Raw genomic sequence first — 11365 nt, 5'->3', positions numbered from 1 at the left:
CTCCCAGATTCAAGCAATTCTCCTGCCTCAGCCTCCTGAGTAGCTGGGATTACAGGCGCACACCACCACACCCAGCTAATTTTTTTGTATTTTTAGTAGAGACGGGGTTTCATCATGTTGGCCAGGCTGGTCTCAAACTCCTGACTTCAGGTGATCCACCCACCTCAGACTCCCAAAGTGCAGCGATTACAGGCGTGAGCCACCACACCTGGCCTCTTGTGTTTTTTAATTTCCTATAATGCACATATTACCTTTAAAAAAAAAAAAGGTTATTTTAAAAACCTGGGGAATAAAAAGCCCTAATGGTTTTAAGCGATTCTTGTACCTCAGCATCCCAAGTAGTTGGGATTACAGGCGCCTGCCACCACAGCCGGCTAATTTTTGTATTTTTAGTAGAGACGGGGTTGCACCATGTAGCTAGGCTGGTCTTGAACTCCCGACCTCAAGTGATCAGCCCTCCTCGCCTCCCAAAGCGCTTGGATTTCAGGCATGTGTCAACGTGCCCGGACTCCATGCCATTTCTTTCTTGAAGGTCAATTTGTCCAGGAGAATTTTCCACATTCTGGATTTAGCTGATTGCATCATTATAATGTTATTAAACACATTTCTGTATCTCCACTATTTACTCTAAACAAATGGTTTTTATCTATTTGATTATAGAAATTTAATTTTCAACACCAGTATTTTATTGCGGTCCTGGTTATGTTCTACTTTATTATGGGTCACATGATTTGTGGTTGTCTCACATCTGATGATATAAAATTTAGCTTTGGTTTTAGGTGACATCAGCCTGCTCCAACCATTCTAGAATATTTCATCCAATTTCACCTCATGGTTATAGCAGCCATTGCCAATTGTGACCTGGATGCATTACAGTAATACCAGTTGCAAAATGTTGACTCTAATTTCGTAATCTCTCCTGCATTTATTAGCTGTTATTTCCTGAGAAGAAAAATCTTTCCCTCATCAACTATATGTTTATCCTGAAATACATTCCATACAGGAGAGATAGGATAAATACTTGATTCTTTTCCTTCATTTGTTAGCTTTCAAAATAAAACTGATATTCAAAAACATTCAAAGGTTGAATATGGAAAAGCTATTTTGTGTGTGTGTGTATGAGTGTGTATGTTTATGCTAACTTTGCATCCAGCTTCTTTACCAAACTCTCTATTTATAATTAGTTTTTCATTTTGAGGGGTGGCTTCCAGATATATAATCCTACCAAGATACATAGACAGCTTTATCCCATTCTATCCAACAGTTAATCCTTTAATTACTTTTTCATGTCTAAATGCTTTGGCTAATACCTCCGTTACAATGTTTAGTAGTAGTGAAGATAATGAATATACTTGTCTTGTCATGAAAAATAATTTAAATGTATTTGATCACAAAATACTGTAAAAAGACTTAAATAGGGAATATATACCATAAACACCTCCCCGACGATATTTTGCTCTCTTTGCCCAGGCTGGAGTGCAGTGGCACAATCACAGCTCACTGCAGCCTTAACCTCCTGGGCTCAAGTGATCCTCCTGCCTCAGCCTCCCAAGTAGCTAGCTGGGAATACAGGCATGCACCACCATGACCTGCTAATAAAAAAAAAAAAAGATTGTTTGTAGAGATGAGGTCTCTCTATGTTGCCCAGGCTGGTCTGGAACTCGTGGGCTCAAGCAATTCTTCTGCCTCAGCTTTTCAAAGTTCTGGGATTACAGGCATAAGCCACCATGCCCAGCCTCATAAACATCTATTAACATTATATATTATACAGAATTATTTATCAGAATAAAACATAATTTCTAGAAATCAATAAGTTAAAAAGGGAAAAACTGGTTTCTTTCCTCTCATACTATATATTTGATCAATATTTCATACTAGCTCTGGTGTAGGCAAATCACCTTTAATTTGGACTGATTAACATATGTAGGTGTTGTGGGAGACTTTTTTGTGTTAGGGGCAGTGGAGGTGGTCTTCTAGTTAAATATGTTTGTAAAATGAGTTCAACATGTGTTGGGGACCAGCCTCAACACCACCCGTAGGGTACCCAAAGTTCAGTGGTGACAAAGGATTGAGAAGAGACAAGTTAAGAGTAAAGGTGGGGAGCCAGGGGGCCAGTTGCAAAATGGAGGCTGCAAAAGGCTCAGGGCTCTGATCTCCACGCTAAGAGTACAATCACTTAGATCTAACAAGCAGATGTTCGGGGCGAAAAAGTGAATAGGTGGCAGTGCGTCATAGCCATAATCTATAGCAATAGTGGTTTAAATGAATCTCCTTTGTGCTCAAACAGCGTATCTTTAACTTATCAGAGAGTAGCTAGTGGGAGCAGGCTTAACTAGAGCCTGCACGTCTGTCCACATTCCAGTGTTTCGAAGGAGTGTCTTTCTCCTTGAACACAGTGTTTACAGATAAGAGAGGGGGTCTCGCTCTGAGCATGGGAACATGATGGCAATTAGGAGGCTTTCCTCCTCAGAGGCCTCTTGTGGCTTTCCACAACTTATTGTCTCATATTTTTATGGCCAGTTTATGCAGGCACCCCACAAGCTCTTTTCCCACAAGCCCTTTTCCCAACAACATGTCATTTATGTTTAATGACATTTTCTTGAACAAGAGATATTTGGATGCCTAGTCTCTCACACTCCCACTAAGCTATTTCAGCAAAGGGGCAGTAGTTCTGGCTTCATTTAACCAGCCAATCCCATCTGTCTCATTCAGGTTAGACTTGGGAGGCACCCTATGCTATGACAGACAGCATTTTATTGTCCTTCATGTACCTATCACCACATGATACTAACAGGGCCCACTGCTTCCATATCTGGTGATTCAAGAAAAGGTAAGGTATAGGGTGGTTGGAAGCTCAGAAGAAAGACATCAATAAGATATGTCTCTGCTATTAAACTTCCATACTGTTCTTTGCTCCAAGAACTCTTCAGAATTCAAAAAAGAAAAGAAAAAAACAGTGAATAAAACAAAGGGTCTCTTATTATTTTTATATTTTTTCTGTTTTTTTCTGTTTTTCAGTAATACCATAGCATGAAATCCAAAGAAACCAGGCCGATTAATTTGCAAAAATGCTCGTTACAAAGGGTTCAAAACTTACTGGTGTGGCAATGCTATCTATCGATACAGATATTGAACACTGCAAAGGCTGTACAGACAAGCAGAAAATTGAGTGAGTGAGACCAGGTTTATTTAACGGGAGGGAGAAATGAAAGTGGAAAGCCGGGGGAGAAAGTGCTCACTCCCAAAACTGGTGGAGGTGCCGGGGATTGAACCCGGGACCTCGTACATGCTAAGCACGCGCTCTACCACTGAGCTACACCCCCAACCGTAGGCAGTTTGCTTTGCATTTCTTTCATGATTTATAATCGGTATTTCTCAAAGATTCAGTAAATTGCAGTGAAATCATGAATGCAAACTCCGCAATTTGTGAAACAGCTAGCCTAGGTCCTGCACAAGCAGCGTCCAAAGAAAGCAACACAGTGAAATGACAAAGGAAGGAGCCTGAAAGCAGACAATCTGTTGTCTCTCGCATTTTCCAGCTTGATTTCCTGCTCTTTTCAACCATAAGGCCCCAGGAGGCCGAGGCCAGTAGCGCAGTACCAGCTGAGACCTACGTGTTTGAAGGGGAACTGTAGGGGGGCATCAAAGGGGATCCTCGCCTACCGAGTTCCAGTCCCCGCGCCCAGCGCTGCCTTTCTTGGAACAAATACTCTCAAATCACTTCCGTTTCCAAAAACCCATAACGTCCACGGAACATTTAGTGGTGATGGCAGGGAACGTTCTTGCGAGCTCAAGATGTCATGAATCAATCACAAGGACAAACTGGAAACCTGGGCCCGAGTGAGAGGCATAACGTAGGCACCCAGATCGGCACTTCTAGAGTACTTTACCTCCGACAAAACTCTGAGGGTCCCCTGCTAAGCCAAGCTGATGGGGGTGGGGGTGGGGTAGTAGTGTTATTTGAAAAAAAGATGAATTAGGTAAGGCAGGGCTGGCATCTGTTTCTTGGCGACCGATCTGTAGGAAACCATGGAGCAATGAAAGATTATTGGTTTCTCGAATGGTGAGGGGAGGTGGGGGAAGCTTCCCACGTTTTAAAGAGCTGGCCCAGCCCAACCCAGATTCACAACTACTGACTTCTGAGGCACCTCCGTTGAAATCTCTCCCTCTCTTTTTCTGAAACAATTTATAACTCACTAAAAAGTTGAAAAAATAGAAATAATACAAAAATACCCTTCTATCTTTTACTTGGATTTAGATATTAATATTTTACCCCATTTGCCTTATCATTTGCTGCTTCTCGCTCCTGTACGTTGCATACATCACGTCCATTTCCTTTACTAAGTATTTCACCATATACCCACAGTACTATTAGGAACTTTTGTAAATATAACACTGATACAATAGCTATATTTAATCTACAGTCTGCATTTCAAGTTGACCAATTGACTTGATGTTTTCCTCTCATACAGAATCTAGTCTAGGGTCAGGCGTTGCATTTAGTTGTCATATCTTTTTTAGTCTTCTTTAATGAAGAATATTTGCATAGTCTTTATTTTTTATGACATTGATATGTCATTTAAAAAATAGTGTTATTTTCATTTCTTTCTTTTTTTTTTTTTTCCGAGACAGAGTCTCGCCCTGTCGCCCAGCTGGAGTGCAATGGCACGATCTTGGCTCACTGCAACCTCTGCCTCCCGGGTTCAAATGATTCTCCTGCCTCAGCCTCCTGAGTAGCTGGGATTACAGGTGCCCACCACTGCGTCTGGCTAATTTTTTTTTGTATTTTCAGTAGAGACGGGTGTTTCACCATGTTGGCCAGGCTGGTCTCAAAGTCCTGACCTAGTGATCCGCCCTCCTTGGCCTCCCGAAGTGCTGGGATTTCAGGCGTGAGCCACCACCCGGGCCTCATTTCATTTTTAAAAATAGAATGTCTTTCACTGACTGATACTTTCTCATGACTAGGCTCAGGGTATATGTTATCCATTGGAATACTAAATAATCTTGCATGCTTATATATTTTTCAGCCATTGGTCTATACTTTCTGGTTCTTGCTTTAAAAAAATCTTCCCAACAAAGTCTCTTGATAGTACACTTTTTGTGACATTTCTGGTCTCACAAAGGATTAAGGAATTCTTTAGAGGTCACTCAAAACAAAAATAAGTGAATATTTTCTGAGAGCTAAAGTGACTTAGAAACACCTGGAGCCCAGGTCAGGGCAGTGAGTAGTCAAAGCCGTAACTGTTGGAACTCTGCCTAAAGTTCCTGGAAGTTAGAACAGTTGGGAGCAAGAACTGCTGGAAGCCAACCTGGACCAACAGAGGAGTGGGTTTAACCTGAAATCAGATACCAGTAGAAATACTACAACTGTGAGGATGAATATTTAATGTCAGAAAAGCAGAGAGGTGGAGGAGCTGAGCCTGACACTCTTGTTATGGGGCAAAACCTGTAGTGAGACCAAGTGGTTCAGGGTCAAGTTTGTCCCCTAGCTCCTGGCAGAAGTAGAAATATATCCTCCCTGAAAGAAAACTTCCCCGAGTTAGGCCTGCAGAACGCTCTTATGTTAAGATCACAAAATAAGGATAATAATAAAGATTACTACAAACCTAAGAAGGTAAATTACTATGCTTGAGACTCAACAGATACAAAAAAGTCATGTTGAAACCTAAAGAACTGTAGATGTTAAATTTTAAGATACAAAATATATAATAGCTATGTATGATATATAGCAATAAATTAAGGATATGATTACAAATGGAAGTATGCAAAAGAGTGAGTAAAATTATGTAAAAATTTAGATTCAGTAAATAAAGAACAATAGTTAAAAAAAGATTTTTGTTTTTTGAGACAGAGTCTCGCTCTGTTAGCCAGACTGGGTGTAGTGGCACGATATCCACTCACTAAAACCTCTGCCTCCTGGGCTCAAGCAATTCTCCTGCCTCAGCCTCCCAAGTAGCTGGGATTACAGGGGTGTGCCACCACGCCCGGCTAATTTTTGTAGTTTTAGTAGGACGGGGTTTCACCATGTTGGCCAGGCTGGTCTTGAACTCCTGACCTCAGGTAATCCACCAGCTTCGGCCTCCCAAAGTGCTGGGATTATAGGCGTGAACCACTGTGTCCGGCCAAAAATAATTCCTAATGGACAAGGCTAAATAGCATATTAGCTACAACTGGGGAAGGAATTACTAAGCTGAAAGATAAAGACAAAACATTAACCCAGAATACAGCAAAAATGGTTAAGAACATGGAACATATGAAGCAAGCTGAGATAGGTAAACATGACTGCGAATTCCTATGTTATCTGCTAGAAATTCTATAGATTTGTGTTTTACATTTAGGTGTATAATCAATTTTTGGGTTAATTTTTATGAAAATGTTAAGGTCAATGTCTAAAGTCTTTTTTTTTAACATATGGATCTCCAATTGTTTTATTGAAATTTGTTTTTAAAAAATCATGCTTTTCTCCAATGAATTGCTTTTGCTCCCTTGTCAAAGATAAGTTTACTATGGGTCTATTTCTGAATCTCACTTCTTCCCATTCATTTATTTTTCTATTTTGACAACTGTATTAGTATATTTTCACACTGCTGATAAAGACACACCCAAGACTGGACAATTTACAAAAGAGAGAGGTCTACTGGACTTACAGTTCCATGTAGCCGGGGAGGCCTCACAATCATGGTGGAAGGTGAAAGGCATGTCTCACATGGTGGCAGACAAGAGAAGAGTTTGTGCAGGGAAACTTCCCTTTTTAAAACCATCAGATCTCATGAGACTTGTTCACTGTCATGAGAACAGCACGGAAAGACCTGCCCCCATGATTCAATTACCTCCCACAAGGTCCCTTTCACAACACGTGGGAATTCAAGATGAGATTTCAGTGGGGACACACCTAAACCATATCACAACACCACACTGTCCTGATTACTGTAATTTTGACATTGGGTAGTGTTAGTTTTTCAGCATTGTTCTTTTGCATGGTGTTGGCTATTCTGATTCTTTTGCCTTTCCATGTACATTTTGAGTTTGTTTGTTTTTTCTAAAGCTAAGTATCTCACTGGGGTTTTGATTAGGATTGTGTTGAATCTATAGATCAAATGGAAATAACTGATGTCTTGACAATATTGAGTTTTCCTATCCATGAACATGGAATATCTCTCCATTTATTTGGATTCTCTGATCGCTTTAATCAGAGTTTTGCAGCTTTCCTCACATAGATCTTGTACATATCTGGTTAGATTTATATTTCAGTATCCTGTTTCTTTTTTGTTTTCTTTTCTGTTTCTTCGTTTCTTCTTTTGGTGCTAATATAAATAGTGTTGCTTTCTTAATTTCAAATTCCAAATGAGTATTGTTAGTATGTAGAAAAGGAATTGAATTTTATATATTAACCTTGTATCTTGCAACCTTGCTATAATTACTTTCTGCTTTTCTTTTCTTTTCTTTTCTTTTCTTTTCTTTTCTTTTCTTTTCTTTTCGACAAAGTCTCACTCTGTCACCCAGGCTGGTGTGCAGTGGTGTGATCTCGGCTCACTGCAACCTCCACCTCCTGGGTTCAAGCGATTTTCGTGCCTCAGTCTCACGAGTAGCTGGGATTACAAGCGCGCACCACCGTACTCAGCTAATGGTTTTTTTTGTTTTGTTTTTTGTTTGTTTGTTTGTTTTAGTAGAAACAGGGTTTCACCATGTTGGCCAGGTTGGTCTCAAACTCCTGACCTCAAGTGATACACCCACCTTGGACTGGAAAATCATAACTGGCTTCATTTAAATAGATAACTACGATTGTTTGAATCATTAAATAAACAAATCTTTAGTCCTCTAACCCAGGGATCACAGGTCAGTTTCCCATGCTGGGTAGTTGTATGGTGAGGATGGAGATATGAAATTTGGTAGAGGAACTTGATGGGGAGAGAAGACAGTCCCTTTTGCCTAAACAGAAGTAAAGGTTTCAAAGGAAGGAAAAACAAAACAAAACAACAACAACAACAACAACAACAAAACCCAGCATTCGGGCAAGAAATAATCTCCAATTTTTTCCACCAGATATAGAAAAGCCGAGAAGCCCTAGTGAGTAGATAGGTTCCTTGGTGCTGGGTTTATTGAAATTGTCAAAGTCAGCTTTTTCCTGGATAGATAAAAATTATGGGATGAAGTTGGTGAGGTAGCCCGCCCAGGTCACATGGTGAGTGGGACAGAACTCCGACCCAAGCTAGCTGGCTCCTGTTCTAGGAAAGATTTCCCGATCCGACCCTTTAAGTGTTGGTGGCAGCCAGGCTAAATCATCTTACGCAGTAACATTCCAAACTACTCTAGAACGAAAATGCTCACATCGGGGAGTCTTTCTACTTTTTTTCCAACCCTGTTTTGACCCATTGCTGCATATCGCAGCAATGCAATAATTCCAAACCCCAGAGAAAGAATAAGAGAGAGATGAAAGCATCTCCTTGCTGTCTGGCATATTTCAGAAGCAAAAACGTATAAGGCAATCACAGAGCCGGTTTGTTGTTCGTTGTAGTTTATTTACTAATTTCTGGCACCTCCCAGAAAACAGGAATCCCTGGAGATGTTCTTATCAGGAGAAGGAATAATCCCGTCCCTCCAAAGGGAGAACCCAGAGTAGCTGGCTGGAGCCAGGTCAGCAAATCAGGATTCAAATCCTATGTCCATTCCTTCCGGTGTTCAGCAAGGATCTACGTGTTTAACACCTACGCGTACTGCTGTTATCTGTTGTTTGATATGTGCCGAGTAAATGAACCACTCTAGGTGTCATTTATCACTTTTGTGGTTGCTGCGAAATGTACCTAAAAATACTCGATTCTGAGTGTGGTTGTAAGGACTGAATCGGGATTAAGCCAGAAAAAAAAATTAAATAAATAAATATAGCATTATTACAGGACTAACTGTGCGGAGGAAGAAAATGACTTTGCCACGCTTAACATGTGACGAGGTGGCCGAGTGGTTAAGGCGATGGACTGCTAATCCATTGTGCTCTGCACGCGTGGGTTCGAATCCCATCCTCGTCGTTTCGTGAGGTTTTATTTAACCCTCTAAAAAGATAGGTCTGCATGCTGTATAGTTAGCGTTTATCTTTGGTAGATTAATTCGCCAAGAAACCGAGTAAATTACTAAATGTATCTTAACTGGCCTCTGCTAATTTTCCGTTCTGAGTATAAGATTCTCTCAATCTTGGCGACCATTCCTTGTCAGCAACACTGATCATACTTGTAAGTTAAATTAGCCAGTTGAGACACCACTTTGGGTAGTGTTTACTTTTCCCTCCAGATGGTAACCTTCTTAAGGGCGAGAAATATTTATGTTCTCCATAGAGTTTCCAGTTCTTCTGAGAGAGCAACTGAATAATTAATTGAGGGCTACAGAAAAATACTGTTAATAAACTTAAAGTAAATGATAAAAATCATCCACATAAATATGTACAACAAATTATTGATACTATGTTTTGCAGGTATTTTCAGCCTAAGTTTAACTGAAATTTTTACTGTTTGCTAACTTTAAAGTGCCCATCCCCAACAAAATACTTAACCATTATTGTATGCTGATCTCTAGCTTTCAGGAGGATTTGTCTCTGCTTAGAGATGCCACAAAGCTGAAAAATATACTCCATACAACGTTCCCAGTTAGATCTAAAGATGCCTCCATAAACAAGACAGAGAGGAATGTCCTTATTGAACAGTTTCTACTTGTGATTTCCATTGTGGGCCTTCGGAGAAAAAAAAATATAGTTTTTATTTTATTTATTTTATTTAAGGTTTTGAATAGGCACTGCATTCACATGATTTCAAAAGTATAAAGCTTTATAAAATCTTGCACCCACCCTTATTTCCCAACCATCTTATTACATTCTTTACTGATAACCACTGTTGTTAATTTTTTCAGGATTATACTAAGCACATATGAATATATATTACATAAAATATATATTTCTATTTTTGTCTCAAAAAAATCACAAATGACAACATACTATGAACATTATTCCTTATCCTGCCCCATTTCCCTAACCAATATATCTTGGAGAACTTTCCCTATCATCAAAAAAGTGAAAACTTATTCTTTTTTAAGGATGCATTGTATCCCAATGCATACATTACCACATATTATTTAACCAGTTCTCTATTGGACAATTTGGGTTTTCTGTATCTTTTGCTATTATAAACTATGCTGCAACAAATAACTTTATATATACATACATAAAATTTTGAATGTATATATCTGTAATACTGCAATATAAATTTTTAGAAGTGAGTTTGCTGTGTCTTAGGATACACGAATGTAAAATATTTATAGATATTGCCAAATGGCCCTCCAAAAGGATTTTATTAGTCTACACTCTCCCCCAGTAATGATTAAAATTCTTGTTCCTCTCACCCTCCTCTGGGCTGTTACATCAGAATGACCCAAAGTGTTTGTTATGAATGAAGAATTCTGGGCCTCGATCATGATCTATTGCATTATAACCTCAGTGACGGGGCGATTGGCGGGGGTGTGGTGTTCCTGAATCTACGATTTAACCAAGTATTCAGATGTTTCCTATGTTGGTCTTCAGGCTTGTACATGGCTGAAGTATCTACATGTTATATCCATTCATCTATAATTTTCTTTCTCTTTCTTTTTTTTTTTTCTTTTTGAGACTGAGTTTTGCTCTATCACCCAGGCTGAAGTGCAGTGGCGTGATCTCTGTGATCTCTGCTCACTGCAGCTTCCACCTCCCAGACTCAAGCAATCCTCCCACCATGTTGCCCAATCTGGTCTTGAACTCCTAGGCTTGATCTGCCCCCATCAGCCTCTCAAAGTGCTGGGATTGCAGGCGAGGGATTACTGCTCCTGGCCAGATTCTGTCTTTGATGTTTCCAGGTACACATCTCATAACTTGGACAGGTTTTTTTTTTTTTTAAATTTAATTTCACTTTTAAAATTTTGTCTATAGCCACCCTACTGTGCAGATCTCCAAACATTCGTCTTGTCTATCTGAAACTTTGTAACACTTCGACTAACCACGCTATTCCTTCCCCAACTCCTACCCCATCCTATAACATCTGGTAACCATTATTCTAATCTCTCTATTTCTATGAGGTCAATCTTTTTTTTTTTTTTTTTTTAGATTCCACATATAAGTGAGATGGTGAAGTATTTGTCTTTTTGGGTCTGGCTATTTCTCTCAGCATAATGTCCTCCAGGTTCATCCACATTGTGAAAAATGACAGAATTTTTTTCTTTTTAAAGTCTGAATAGTATTTCATTGTATATATAGCTTTTCTTCTTCTTCTTCTTTTTTTTTTTTTTTTTTTTTTGAGTTTTGCTCTTGTCGCCCAGGCTGGAGTGCAATGGCGCAATCTCAGCTCACTGCAAC

The 11365-nt window shown here is 39.6% G+C and overlaps 2 non-coding genes across 2 annotated transcripts; one reads left to right on the top strand and one right to left on the bottom strand.

Moving 5' to 3' along the window:
* Positions 1 to 3251: 3251 nt before the first annotated feature.
* Positions 3252 to 3323, bottom strand: TRNAA-AGC. The gene has a single exon. It is a non-coding gene; the product is annotated as a tRNA-Ala (tRNA).
* Positions 3324 to 8941: 5618 nt separating this feature from the next.
* Positions 8942 to 9023, top strand: TRNAS-GCU. The gene has a single exon. It is a non-coding gene; the product is annotated as a tRNA-Ser (tRNA).
* The last annotated feature ends 2342 nt before the right edge of the window (positions 9024 to 11365 follow it).

This window comes from Mandrillus leucophaeus, unplaced genomic scaffold, assembly GCF_000951045.1.
Source record: "Mandrillus leucophaeus isolate KB7577 unplaced genomic scaffold, Mleu.le_1.0 Scaffold392, whole genome shotgun sequence".
Classification (NCBI taxonomy): domain Eukaryota; kingdom Metazoa; phylum Chordata; class Mammalia; order Primates; family Cercopithecidae; genus Mandrillus; species Mandrillus leucophaeus.
Note: the sequence above shows the minus strand (reverse complement) of the source record. Positions and strands in the feature narration are given on the sequence as shown.